This window comes from Somniosus microcephalus, unplaced genomic scaffold (genome assembly GCF_052327205.1).
Source record: "Somniosus microcephalus isolate GS21.2 unplaced genomic scaffold, FLI_Smic_1.0 unresolved_chr1, whole genome shotgun sequence".
Classification (NCBI taxonomy): Eukaryota; Metazoa; Chordata; class Chondrichthyes; order Squaliformes; family Somniosidae; genus Somniosus; species Somniosus microcephalus.
The window spans coordinates 130412194-130426423 of record NW_028225179.1 but is presented as its reverse complement, the minus strand read 5'-3'; the positions used below and the strand labels follow the sequence as shown (position 1 = coordinate 130426423).

General features: G+C 50.0%; 1 long non-coding RNA gene across 1 annotated transcript; it reads left to right on the top strand.

Annotated features, from left to right (window-relative positions):
- The first annotated feature begins 4710 nt into the window (after nt 1-4710).
- Nucleotides 4711-14168, top strand: LOC147095846 (uncharacterized). The gene is made up of 2 exons (XR_015074648.1): nt 4711-4789; nt 13875-14168. It is a non-coding gene; the product is annotated as an uncharacterized LOC147095846 (long non-coding RNA).
- The last annotated feature ends 62 nt before the right edge of the window (nt 14169-14230 follow it).

Sequence of the window (14230 nt, the reverse complement as noted above, 5' to 3'; positions counted from 1 at the left end):
AAAAATAAATTTAAACATTTTTAAAGGGGCCAGAAATAACCTAAACAAATTTTAAAGGTTTTTGAATGTTTAAATGATGTCAAAAATTTGATTTTAATGTTTATTTAAACTTTTATGCTAGTAAAAGAAGGCCTTATGCCTGCTTATACCGAACTTAGGAGTTTCGTGGGCATTCGCTGGGCAGCAAATAGCCCAACACTGCACCAGCGAATGTCCATTTCCTTCGGATTCAGACGATCTGTCAAGCTGAAACTTGACAGATCACAAGTTCTAGGTTTTTGCGCATGCGCATCACAGACAGAAACCCAAAACTTGAGGGGCACTTCCGATGCTGTGCGTACGTGGTCATAGGCCCCGGAAAATCTGGGCCATTATCATTGACGGTGTTGGGTGCTTTCATGAAAACACACGTTTTGCCATCTTTGTAGAAGGAAAGCACCGTAGGAGCTAAGAAGAAAATGTTTACACTACTAAATGTTAGCGATCAATATTATACATTACCGAGTTTTATTTGCAGTGTTTCATTTTCTGATAGGGTACAAGAACACAATTGATATGTTATTATTACGCTAATACCATCTAAGGAATAATAATGATTTTGATTCGTGAAATTGAACAATTCGTAAGTTGTAGATGAGCAAGTATAGAGTCAAGCACAAGCAAACAAAGGCGAGGCTGGAAAAAAAGAAAAGGTGTTTCACAAAGGCATTTGCAACTCATAGATATGTAGGTTTCATTGAGATGAGCCATGATCTTATTGAATGGCGGAGCAGGCTCGAGGGGTCTTGTGGCCTACTCCTGCTTCTAATTCGTATGTACGTATTAGATATATCACGAAGTGTGCTTGGCAATCAACAGTTTTACTTGAGCGGTAAAATCGGAATTATGTTTGAACGTGAGATGAAATTAATAGTTCTAGATTCGCGGCGCTTTAACTTTTGATAAAGTAATGGAATAGATTTCACTCGTATTTCTGATAAAAAGAGAGAGTGAGGCTCCAAAGTAACGTACATGATAGTCATAGAGTCATAAAGTTATACAGCACAGAAAGAGGCCCTTCGGCCCATCGTGTCTGCGTCGGCCATCAAGCCCTGTCTATTCTAATCCCATTTTCCAGCACTTGGTCCATAGCCTTGTATGCTATGGCGTTTCAAGTGCTCATCTGAATGCTTGTTGAATATTGTGAGGGTTCTTGCCTCTACCACCTTTTCAGGCAGTGAGTTCCAGATTCTAACCACCCTCTGGGTGAAAAAGTTTATCCTCAAATCCCCTCTAAACCTCCTGCTCCTTACGTTGAAACTATACCCCCTGGTTATTGACCCCTCTACTAAGGGGAAAGTTCCTTTCTATCTACCCTATCTATGCCCCTCATAACTTTATACACCTCAATCAGTTCCCCCCACAGCCTTCTCTGCTCTAAGGAAAACAACCCCAGCCTGTCCAATCTCTCTTCATAGCTGAAGCACTCCAGCCCAGGTAACATCCTGGTGAATTTCCTCTGCACCCTCTCCAATGCAGTCACATCCCTCCTATAGTGTGGCGACCAGAACTGCACACAGTATTCCAGCTGTGGCCGAACTAGCGTGTTGTACAGCTCCAACATAACCTCCCTACTCTTATATTCTATGCCTCGGCTAATGCAGGCAGGTATCCCATATGCCTTTTTAACAACCTTATCTACCTGTCCTGCTGCCTTCAGGGATCAATGTACATGCACACCAAGGTCCCTCTGATCCTCTGTCCTTCCTAGGGTCCTACCATTCAGTGTGTATTCCCTTGCCTTGTTAGTCCTCCCAAAATGCATCACCTCACACTTTTCAGGGTTAAATTCCATTTGCCACTGTTCTGCCCATCTGACCAACCGGCCATATCGTCCTGTATACTGAGGCTTCCCTCCTTGCTATTTACCACTCCACCAATTTTCGTTGCATCTGCGAACTTACATATCATACCTCCTACATTCATATCTAAATCATTAATGTACACTACAAACAGCAAAGGACCCAGCACCGATCCCTGCGGTACACCACTGGACACAGGCTTCCAGTCACAAAAACAACCTTCGACCATCACCCTCTGCCTCCTGCCACTAAGCCAATTTTGGATCCAATGTGCAAAATTGCCCTGGATCCCATGGGCTCTTACCTTCTTGACCAGTCTCTCATGTACGACTTTGTCGAAAGCCTTACCGAAGTCCATGTAGACTACATCAACTGCACTACCCTCATCCACACACCTAGTAACCCCCTCTTAAAATTCAATCAAATTAGTTAGGCATGATCTCCCCTTGAAAAAGCCATGCTGACTATCCTTGATTAATCCTTGCCTCTCCAAGTGGAGACTAATTCTGCCCCTCAGAATTTTTTCCAATACTTTCCCTACCACTGACGTTAGGCTCACTGGCCTGTAATTCCCTGGTTTATCCCTATTACCCTTCTTGAATAATGGTACTACGTTAGCTGTCCTCCAGTCCTCTAGCACCTTCCCTGTGGCCAGAGAGGTTCTGGAAATGTGTGTCAGAGCCCCTGCAATCTCCTCCCTTGCCTCACACAGCAGCCTGGGATACATCTCGTCTGGGCCTGGGGATTTATCCACTTTTAAGCCCGCTAAAACCGCTAGTACCTCCTCCCTCTCTGTGCTAATTTGTTCAAGTATATCACAATACCCCTGCCTGATCTCTATGCCTACATTGTCCTTCTCCATAGTGAACACAGATGTAAAATATTCATTTAAAACCACACCTACATCTTCTGGCTCTACACACAGATTGCCACTTTGGTCCCTAATGGGCCCTACTCTTTCCCTGGTTATTCTCTTGCCCTTAATGTACTTATAAAACACCTTGGGATTTTCCTTTATTTTGCCCACCAGTGTTTTTTCATGCCCTCTCTTCGCTCTCCTAATTTCTTTTTTAAGTATGTCCCTGCACTTTCTGTACTCCTCTAGGGCTTCCACTGTATTTAGTCCTTCGGATCTGCCAAGAGCCTCCCTTTTTTTCCTAATCCATTCTTGTATATCCCTTGACATCCAGTGTTCCCTGGACTTGTTGGTCGCACCCTTGACCTTTACGGGAACATGTTGGCGCTGTACTCTCTCTATTTCCTTTGTGAAAGACTCCCACTGCTCTGATGTGGATTTTCCTACAAGTAGCTGATCCCAGTCCACTTTGGCCAAATCCTGCCTTATCATATTAAAATCGGCCTTCGCCTAATTTAGAACCATTATTTCCGGTCCATCTTTGTCCTTTTCCCTGACTACCTTAAATCTCACCGAATTAGGGTCACTGTCACCAAAATGCTCTTCTACTGACACTTCTACCAATTCTTCCAATTCAGTCCCTTCTCGTTAACTGGAAAACTATTCAACATATGCAAATGATGGTTCTTCGTAGGTGCGGTAGGGTGGCGGTCAGCCATGCCGCTGTTTATATTTGAGGATGCAAATTTAAGAAACAAATGCTTCTCAGATAATAATTAAAACATAAATACAGTAATGAGAAAAATTACAGAAGAAATTGATGTGCCAGTGACTCTAAAATTTCCAGGAGAAGGGTTCAAATTTCTCATCCTTTTTTCAAATCCCTCCATGGCCTTGCCCCTTCCTATCTCTGTAATCTCCTTCAGCCCCACAACCCCCCGAGATATCTGCGCTCCTTTAATTCTGCCCTCTTGAGCATCCCTGATTATAATCGCTCAACCTTTGGTGGCCGTGCCTTCTGTTGCCTAGGCCCTAAGCTCTGGAATTCCCTCCCTAATCCTCTCCACTTCTCTACCTCCCTTTCTTCCTTTAAGACGCTCCTTAAAACCTACCTCTTTAACAAGCTTCTGGTCACCTACCCTAATTTATCCTTATGTGGATCAGTCTCAAATTTGTTGTCTTAAAATACTCCTGTGCAGTGCCTTGGGACGTCTTACTACGTTAAAGGCACTATTTAAATACAAGTTGTTGTTGTTGATATTGTTCTTCTGTTCTACCATCATAACACTAGCAGTACCCTGGTAATATCCAGACAAAGGATAGTTTGCTGTGTCTCATTAGAGATTCCGTGGTCTCCGACTGAGTTATGGTGGAAGACTGGGAGAACCCATGGTCATTATCGAAATGGAATTTAACAGCCTGTGTATTCACACACGACCTCAACTTTAGCTTGTTCTTCGGTGGTTTCGCTCCCATTCATTATATATGTCAGTTCACACCGGTTCCCTGGCGTTCCGGCTGGTCTCCTGCCAAAGTGGGTAATTTGAACTCAGGGAAACAGCCAGCAACAATTTATCTATATATATAAAAGAGCTCTTCTGTCTGTCTGTCCATTCTCTATACGTTCGAAAGTTATAGAGCGTACCTACACATGCGTCACGTCAAAAGAAAGCTTACGATTACGGACCAGTCATAGGTGTATTTTCTTTTCCGTCAGACAAAAATCATGCCCGGGGTATCCAAAAAACGTTCAAAATTCCGCTCATTAAATGGGAAAAGTTCTGCTCATTTGCTGATTAGCATTGAGTGATGTGAAGGTTGACCAACCGTGCGGTCGAGTGACCTGACAGTTGACCGACGGTCGACCAATCGCTGCCTCGCGGGGGCGGGTTCATTGCGCATGCGGGCGGGCCATCCTACAGTTGAGTGTTGAGTGATTTGACGATTGACCAATCCTACGCTTCGGTGACCTGACGGTCGACCAATCAGTGCGTGTGTGGGCGGGCCTCATCATTCTGAACCGAGGTGAGTGGCCGCCATCTTGATTCTTCACGATTTTTTTCCTACACTTTCTGTGTGTTAGGGAACTAAGGTAAATATTTGAATTATGTGTTAGGGAATTAAATAACAATTTATTTGAGTAGGAAATGAAGTGATCCCCTGCCCTTCGCCCGGAGGCTCGCCTACTTTGACGGCCATTTTGAGCGGCTGTGCCTGCGCCGGGCGCGGCCTAGCAGCCTGGGAAGCCTGGGCCTCGAGTTCAGCGCTCCGCTCTAAACGCCGCCGTCCCCCCCCTCCTCCTCACGCTCGCGCAGGAGGGACTCGGGGCTGTGCAGGCAGGCCTGAAGCTCAAAAAATTTCTCTCTCTCCTCCTCTTCCCTCTCTCTCTCTCCTTCTCCTCTTCCCTCTCTCCCTCTTCTTCTCTCTCTCCTCTTCCCTCTCTCTCTCCTTCTCTCTCTCTACTTCCCCCTCTCTCTCTACTTTCCCTCTCTCTCTTGCCGTGAGTGCGGGACAGGCAAAACCGGCGCTTTGAAACAGCTGTCCCCGATTGCAATCAGACACGGGAGTCTGCAGCCCGGCCATCCGGGGTCCAAAGGCCCGCCGTGTTCACCAGCAGGAAACCCGGGCTCGCTTTGGAGCGCTGGGCACCCGGCCTCCATTGTCGGACTGACTCCGTTCTGCCTACCGAGGTGAGTCCTGGCCAGGCCTGAGGTGCTATCGAGGGAGAGGGGAGGCAGGGAGAGAAAGGAAAGGAGGGAGAGGGGAGAGGGAGAGTGTGTGAGGGAGAGTGTGTGAGGGAGAGGGGGGGAGTGTGTGTGTGTGAGGGAGAGGGGGGTGGTGTGTGTGTGAGGGAGAGGGGGGAGTGCGTGTGTGTGAGGGAGAGGGTTGTGTGTGTGTGTGAGGGAGAGGGGTGTGTGTGTGTGAGGGAGGGGGGAGTGTGTGTGTGAGGGAGAGGGGGGGTGGTGTGTGTGTGTGAGGGGATGAGGGGGGTGGTGTGTGTGGTGAGGAGAGGGGGAGAGGGGGGTTGGTGTGTGTGTGTGAGGGAGAGGGTGAGTGCTGTGTGTGAGGGAGAGGGGGTGTGTGTGTGTGAGGGAGAGGGGCGGGGTGTGTGTGAGGGAGGGGGGGAGTGTGTGAGGGAGGGGGGAGTGTGTGTGTGAGGGAGAGGGGGGAGTGTGTGGTGAGGGAGGGGGAGTGTGTGTGAGGGAGAGGGGGGGAGTGTTGTGAGGAGAGGTGGGGAGTGTGTGTGTGTGAGGGAGAGGGGGGAGTGCGTGTGTGTGAGGGAGAGGGGGGGAGTGCATGTGTGAGGAGAGGGGGGAGTGTGTGTGTGAGGGGAGAGGGGGGAGTGTGTGTGTGAGGGAGGGGGAGTGTGTGTGTGAGGGAGGGGGGGTGTGTGTGTGAGGGAGAGGGGGGAGTGTGTGTGTGAGGGAGAGGGGGGAGTGTGTGTGTGAGGGAGGGGGGAGTGTCTGTGTGAGGGAGAGGGGGGGAGTGTGTGTGTGAGGGAGAGGGGGGGAGCGTGTGTGAGGGAGGGGGGAGTGTGTGTGAGGGGGGGAGTGTGTGTGTGAGGAGGGGGAGTGTGTGTGTGAGGGGGAGGTGTGTTTGGTGAGGGAGAGGGGGGAGTGTGTGCGTGAGGGAGAGGGGGGGAGTGTGTGTGAGGGAAAGGGGGGGAGTGTGTGTGTGAGGGAGAGGGGGGAGTGTGTGCGTGAGGGAGAGGGGTAGGTGTGTGTGTGTGAGGGAGGGGGGAGTGTGTGTGTGAGGGAGGGAGTGTGTGTGTGTGGGGGGGAGTGCGTGTGTGAGGGGGGGAATGTGTGTCTGAGGGGAGAGGGGGGGGAGTGTGTGTGTGAGGGAGAGGGGGAGTGTGTGTGTGGTGAGGGAGAGGGGGGAGTGTGTGTGAGGGAGGGGGAGTGTGTGTGTGGGAGGGGAGTGTGTGTGTGAGGAGGGGGGTGAGTGTGTGTGAGGGAGGGGGAGTGTGTGTGTGAGGGAGGGGGTGTGTGTGTGTGAGGGAGGGGGGGAGTGTGTGTGAGGGGGGGGTAGTGTGGTGTGAGGGAGGGGGGGAGTGTGTGTGTGAGGGAGGGGGGGAGTGTGTGTGTGAGGGAGGGGGGGAGTGTGTGTGTGAGGGAGGGGGAGAGTGTGTGTGAGGGGGAGTGTGTGTGTGAGGGGGAGGGGAGTGTGTGTGAGCGGTGTGTGTGTGAGGGAGAGGGGGGGAGTGTGTGTGTGAGGGAGGGGGGAGTGTGTGTGTGAGGGAGGGGCGGAGTGTGTGTGTGAGGGAGGGGGTGTGTGTGTGTGAGGGAGGGGGAGTGTGTGTCAGGGAGGGGGGGAGTTTGTGTGAGGGAGGGGGGAGTGTGTGTGTGAGGGAGGGGGAGTGTGTGTGTGAGGGAGGGGGGAGTGTGTGTGAGGGAGGGGTGTGTGTGTGTGAGGGAGGGGGGAGTGTGTGTCAGGGAGGGGGGGAGTTTGTGTGAGGGAGGGGGGAGTGTGTGTGTGAGGGAGGGGGGAGTGTGTGTGTGAGGGAGGGGGGAGTGTGTGTGTGAGGGGGAGTGTGTGTGTGAGGGAGGGTGGGAGTGTGTGTGTCAGGGAGGGGGGGAGTTTGTGTGAGGGAGGGGGGAGTGTGTGTGTGAGGGAGGGGGGAGAGTGTGTGTGTGAGGGGGGAGTGTGTGTGAGGGAGGGTGGGAGTGTGTGTGTGGGGGAGGGGGGAGTGTGTGTGTGAGGGAGGGGGGGAGTGTGTGCGTTGAGGGGGGGTGGTGAGTGTGTGTGTGAGGGAGGGGGGGGAGTGTATGTGTGTGAGGGAGCGGGGGAGTGGTATAGGCGTGTTTAGTTTTAAGAAATGTTCAAAAAAATGACTAAATAACCTCATTAGCCTCTCTTCCCCCTCCAGTCGCTGTCTCTCTTCCCCCTCCAGTCGCTGTCTCTCTTCCCCCTCCAGTCGCTCTCTCTCTTCCTCCCCAGTCGCTCTCTCTCTTCCCCCCCAGTCGCTCTCTCTCTTCTCCCCAGTCGCTCTCTCTCTTCCCCCCCAGTCGCTCTGTCTCTTCCCCCCAGTCGCTCTCTCTTCCCCCACCAGTCGCTCTCTCTCTTCCCCCGCCAGTCGCTCTCTCTCTTCCCCCCCAGTCAGTCTCTCTCTTCCCCCCCAGTCGCTCTCTCTCTTCCCCCCCAGTCGCTCACTCTCTTCCCCCCCAGTCGCTCTCTCTCTTCCCCCCCAGTCGCTCTCTCTCTTCCCCCCCAGTCGCTCTCTCTCTCCCCCCCCCAGTCGCTCTCTCTCTTCCCCCCGCTCGCTCTCTCTCTTCCCCCCCAGTCGCTCACTCTCTTCCCCCCAGTCGCTCACTCTCTTCCCCCCAGTCGCTCTCTCTCTTCCCCCGCAGTCGTGCTCTCTCTTCCCCCCAGTCGCTCTCTCTCTTCCCCCCCAGTCACTCTCTCTCTTCCCCCCATCGCTCTCTCTCTTCCCCCCAGTCGCTCTCTCTCTTCCCCCCCAGTCGCTCTCTCTCTTCCCCCCCAGTCGCTCTCTCTCTTCCCCCCCAGTCGCTCTCTCTCTTCCCCCCCAGTCGCTCTCTCTCTTCCCCCCCAGTCGCTCTCTCTCTTCCCCCCCAGTCGCTCTCTCTCTTCCCCCCCCAGTCGCTCTCTCTCTTCCCCCCCCAGTCGCTCTCTCTCTTCCCCCCCAGTCGCTCTCTCTCTTCCCCCCCAGTCGCTCTCTCTCTTCCCCCCCAGTCGCTCTCTCTCTTCCCCCCCAGTCGCTCTCTCTCTTCCCCCCAGTCGCTCTCTCTCTTCCCCCCAGTCGCTCTCTCTCTTCCCCCCAGTCGCTCTCTCTCTTCCCCCCAGTCGCTCTCTCTCTTCCCCCCCAGTCGCTCTCTCTCTTCCCCCCCAGTCGCTCTCTCTCTTCCCCCCCCAGTCGCTCTCTCTCTTCCCCCGCAGTCGCACTCTCTCTTCCCCCCAGTCGCTCTCTCTCTTCCCCCCAGTTGCTCTCTCTCTTCCCCCCATCGCTCTCTCTCTTCCCCCCCAGTCGCTCTCTCTCTTCCCCCCCAGTCGCTCTCTCTTCCCCCCCAGTCGCTCTCTCTCTTTCCCCCCAGTCGCTCTCTCTCTTCCCCCCCAGTCGCTCTCTCTCTTCCCCCAGTCGCTCTCTCTCTCCCCCCCAGTCGCTCTCTCTCTCCCCCCAGTCGCTCTCTCTCTTCCCCCCAGTCGCTCTCTCTCTTCCCCCCCAGTCGCTCTCTCTCTTCCCCCCAGTCGCTCTCTCTCTTCCCCCCCAGTCGCTCTCTCTCTTCCCCCCCAATCGCGCTCTCTCTTCCCCCCCAGTCGCTCTCTCTCTTCCCCCCCAGTCGCTCTCTCTCTTCCCCCCAGTCGCTCTCTCTCTTTCCCCCCCCCAGTCGCTCTCTCTCTTTCCGCTCCCCCCCAGTCGCTCTCTCTCTCTCTTCCCACAACAACATGCCCTCGAAAAAGCCTCGGCACCGCCGGGCACTCCAACTAGTATATTTATATAACGATGTAGTACAACGTCACAATGTGCTTCACAGAAGCCTAATCAAGCAAAACAAGAGTGGATGTGGCACCGCTTTGCATTTTTCAGGTTTTACTTTCTATTGACTTCAATAGAAACTAAAATCGGCCTGACTGTAAAATTGCACTATGGAATCCTACAGCTTTCCCGCTATCAATGATCTGATGGAACAGTCATAAATGCCCTCTGATTTTTTTCGGCCAGATACTTATAGTTTCCTGGTGTTGTGTGACTTCTTACATTTATAGTTTATATAAATTGAACCATTAGTCTTACCTACTTGGAGTGCTTGCGCTAAAATGATAAATTGATTCAATTAACATGTGAGTAAAGATAAAGCGCCATATTTTCCGATCGGAGGCTTCCCGCGTGTGGAGGCCTCCGATCTGGAAAAAAATCTACGCACTTAATTGAGGGCTCCCGAGGTCCGGACTCTTCTGCTCCTGGGCCTCTCCAACTCAAAATGTGCAGGGCTCACGTAGCCCAGAGGTGCATACAGTTCGCAAGCATCCCTGGGATCACGTGGGCCATGGGGAGCCAATCAAAGATGGGGATCTCCCTTCATACAGTTGACAGATAGACCTGTCAAATATATGAATGGAGATCACCCCAAAAACACTTTAAAACTTTAAATAAAATAAAATAAATCACATTTTTAAAATTAGTTGAAATTACAATAAATTAAATATTTTAAACAGAAATTAAATTTTTTGAAAAAAATAATTAAAGATTTGACGAAGCTAAAAATAAACTTACCTTTAATTAAAGTATTTTTAAATGATAAATGAGTGAAATAAAAAAAACTTTTTTCAAATCTTAGGCGTATGATTTCTAAGGGTTTTCTGCTGGCAGAGGTTCTGCAGAAAATGGAACCATGCGTCCGCAGAGGCCCTTCTCTAGGGCAGGTGTCCAACCTGTCAAGAGCATTCTTGACAGATCGGAAATGCCGGTTTTAGTGCATGCACTTGGAATGCCTGAAACCGGCATTTCTGATGTCCCTACGGGTGTGTACAGAGCGCGTACACACCCGTAGGGATCGGAACATGCGGCCCAATGAACTAGATTGTGGTTTCTACCTGAGCCTTAAGTATAATTTGGACAGAGGGCAGTGAGGAAAACCTTGCATTAGTGTGCATGGAAAGACATTTATTAGGGATTGTTACCATACACGACCTTTCCCGCAATATGCTCCCCATGGCTCCGCCCCATCAATGCTAAGTACCCAGGTGTTAAACACGGACTTTACAGCATTGCGATGAATGGGAAATCCAGTTGTGTGGAAATTGGTGTTTGTCATTAGCTTAAAAACTGTAGGTATCGAATTGGCCACCCCTTATACTCTGCGGCCCATATTCAGTTCCATTTACTGCAATAGAACTGAATATCCACTGGGGTGTATAACAGACATTGGAGGCCGTAGCGTCCATTTAGCGCCACAATCCAAGACGAATTTCTACCGCAGTGTATACATATTATCACAGCAAAAATCGATAAAGAAACGAAAATTCGTTCACCACCAAAGTTACTGGATGGTAGATACATGGACAGCTCATTCAACATTGGTGGGGGCGCCAAACGGGTGAAAAGCGCATTGGCTGTGCTTTTATAATCCAGGCAAATTTCCTTTTGGCTGGAAGTATAACGTTTGCTATGGCCCGTTTAACACCCCTGCTGAAGATGAAGGTTACACCCTGTGGCCCTGAAATTACATAAATTTTGCCTGCGACTCTCATCCTAACTTCTGCGGCAGACTTGGGATCAACCAGCAAACTGATTTACACTGCAGGTTTTATGTCCTTTCTATGGGGTTCCTTCAATGCCCTATCAATCTTCTCACTGGTGGCAGTGATGACCCCACATAATTTCAGTGCTAGTGTTTTATTATCTTTCTATCATTAAATACGGTGCCAACCTGGGGAAATTCAGCCAATGTCCCAAACTCCTCCATCAGCATCCCTGAGCATGTCATGTCCCACCGGCAGGACTGGATACAGAAGCTGTGGCCCCTAACAACATCCTGGCTGTCGTGCTGAAGCCTTGTGCTCCAGAACTAGCTGTGCCTTTAGCCAAGCTGTTCCAGTACAGCTATAACACTGGCATATATCCGACAATGTGGAAAACTGCCCAGGTATGTTCTGTCCACAAAAAGCAGGGCAAATCCAATTTGGCTGATTACTGCCCCATCAGTCTACTCTCAATCAATAGCAAAGTGATGGAATGTGTCATCGACAGTGCTATCAAGTGGCACTTAGCAAGAACTTGCTCACTGATGCGCAGTTTGCATTCCGCCAGTGCCACTCCACTTCAGACCACATTACAGCCTTGGTCCAAACATGGACAAAAGAGCTGAATCCCAGAGGTGAGATGCGAGTGACTGCCCTTGACATCAAGGAAGCATTTGATCGAGCGTGGCATCAAGGAGCCCTAGTCAAACTGAAGTCAAAGGGAATGGGGGGAAACTCTCCATTGTCTGGAGTCATACCGAGTACAAAGGAAGATGGTTGTGGTGATTGGAGGTGAATCATCACAGCCCCAGGACATCGCTGCAGGTGTTCCTCAGGGCAGTGTCCTAGGCCCAACGATGTTCAGCTGCTTCATCAATGACATTCCCTCCATCATAAAGTGAGAATTGGGCATGTTTGCTGATGACTGCACAGTGTTCAGTGTCATCCGCAACTCCTCAGATAATGATGCAGTCCATGCCCGCATGCAACAAGACCTGGACAACATTCAGGCTTGGGTTGATAAGTGGCAGCTCATTCTTCGCGCCACACAAGTGCCAGGCAATGACTATCTCCAACAAGCGAGCGTCCAACCATAGCCTCATGACATTCCACGGCAATACAAGCGCCGAATTCCCCACCATCAAAATCCTGGGGGTCACCATTGATCAGAAACTTAATTGGACCAACCACATAAATACTGCGGTAATATGAGCAGGTCAGAGGCTAGGTACTCTGCGGCGAGTGTCTCCCCTGCTGACACCCCAAAACCTTTCCACCATCTAGAAGGCACAAGTTGGGAGAGTGATGTAATGCCCTGCACTTGCCTGGATGAATGCCGCTCCAACAGCACTCAAGAAGCTCGACACCATCCAAAATAAAGCAGCCCGCTTGATTGGCACCCCTTTCACCACCTTAACCATTCACTCCCTCCACCAGCGGCCTAGCGTGGCTGCAATGTGTACGGAGCAGGCCCGAAGGGCCGAATGGCCTACTCCTGCTCCTATTTCTTATGTTCTTCTGTTCTTCTGGTTGGAGATTTAGAGGGGATTTGAGGAGAAATATTTTCACCCCTGACCCCTACCACCTAGAAGGACAAGGACAGCAGGCACATGGGAACACCACCACCTGCAAGTTCCCCTCCAAGTCACACAGCATCCTGACTTGGAAATATATCACCGTTCCTTCATTGTTGCTGCAACAAAATTCTGGAACTCCCTCCCTAACAGCTCTGTTGGAGTACCTTCACCACATGGACTGCAGCGGTTCAAGAAGGCGGCTCACCACCACCTTCTCAAGGGCACCTAGTAATGGGCAATAAATGCTGGCCTTGAGAGCGACGCCCACATCCCATGAACGAATAAAAAAAAATCATACCGGGTGAATTTTGACATTTACCACCAGGCGGACTAAAGGCGGCAGAGGTTGGGTCTCCGGTTTTAGATCTGCTAGATGCAAAACGCATTCGACAGTGTCAACAACGGGCGGCCGAACGGCTACCACCACTTTTCCACCCGACGTTAAACATGAATATTCACCCCTTCATATTCTCGATAATTCAGCGGTAGGCTGCCCAAGACGCGCCCGATTTTAACTTCGACCAGTTCTATAACACTTGTGCGATCTGTTGGCCACATGACCATGCAGTTTCAACATTACCCCAATACGACGGGAATACTCAGGGGTTCAGCTATCAAAGCATTGATTGAGAGAGCAGAACTAAAGGGAAGAGAGGATTAGCAGGGACGGATTGATAACATACATTCCGAACGGTATTTTGAGCCATTTATTCAGAACTGCTTTTTGAGCCATTCCATTAAATAAGTAACAAAATGTGTTTTGTGTGCACTAGATTATTAAATTTAATGCATTATTGCTGGTAGCAGTGCGCCAGGTGATGCTTCGTTAATGCTGGTTGCTTTTTACAAGCTGTGGGAATTTCCATTTTATTAAGTCTGGTATTTACATCTCCCTCATGGTAGCGATTAAACGTCATCTATTTGTTAGAGGCCTTAAAGCTTTTGTATCCTATATGGTGTCCAAAATGCAGTGCGTAGCTTATCAGATAATTCACAGTGCACTGCTCGCGATCTTATGTCCATGAGTCTAAATGGAAGGAAAATCATAGCCATTTCACTAGACATTTCTGGTAAGTTGCGGGTTGCTGGCACTCGCATACCAATGGCACAGGACTCCAATGCTCCGCTTTGTGGAATCCACAGTTCGATTCTCCTACAATGTGATTTTTATGCTGTGTCACTGGTTATTTAATGCTTTATGAGTGGCTGACCAGATTTGTGGCAAGTTAATTTTTATGGACGCTTTAATTCAGCATGAGATCTAAGCTATCGGATCTCACAAAAAGCCACTGAGTAGAACTGTTGCTTGGTGAGTGTGTTGCGACTAAAAGCATCACCATCTAAAACTCTGTTGAGCATTCAGACTGTGCTAAAATGAACTTCCGTCTCAATTCTCAGAAAAGGAGATTGCGATCGACACCAGATTTATCAAATAGCTTCATAGCATCTGAAAGAGTCGGTTTACGAACAGCTGGAAATTATTTGGCACCAGATCCAACAGAAGACTCGTGATTGTATGCAGTGATCAATCTCCTTTTTGCAACCGATATTACGTTGCATTGACTTCAGTGCAACTGAATATCGAGTATAATAGTCCGCAAATGCGATTCCGCCTGTTTTGCGTCCCCACCCATATGAAATTTGATGTGCAATGTGTTTTATATGGTCCACTAAATAAAGCATCGAACTATGCAGTTTCCCAAAGTGTTGTAGGTCTATACATTTCACTACTCACCATTGATTGTACAATGTTT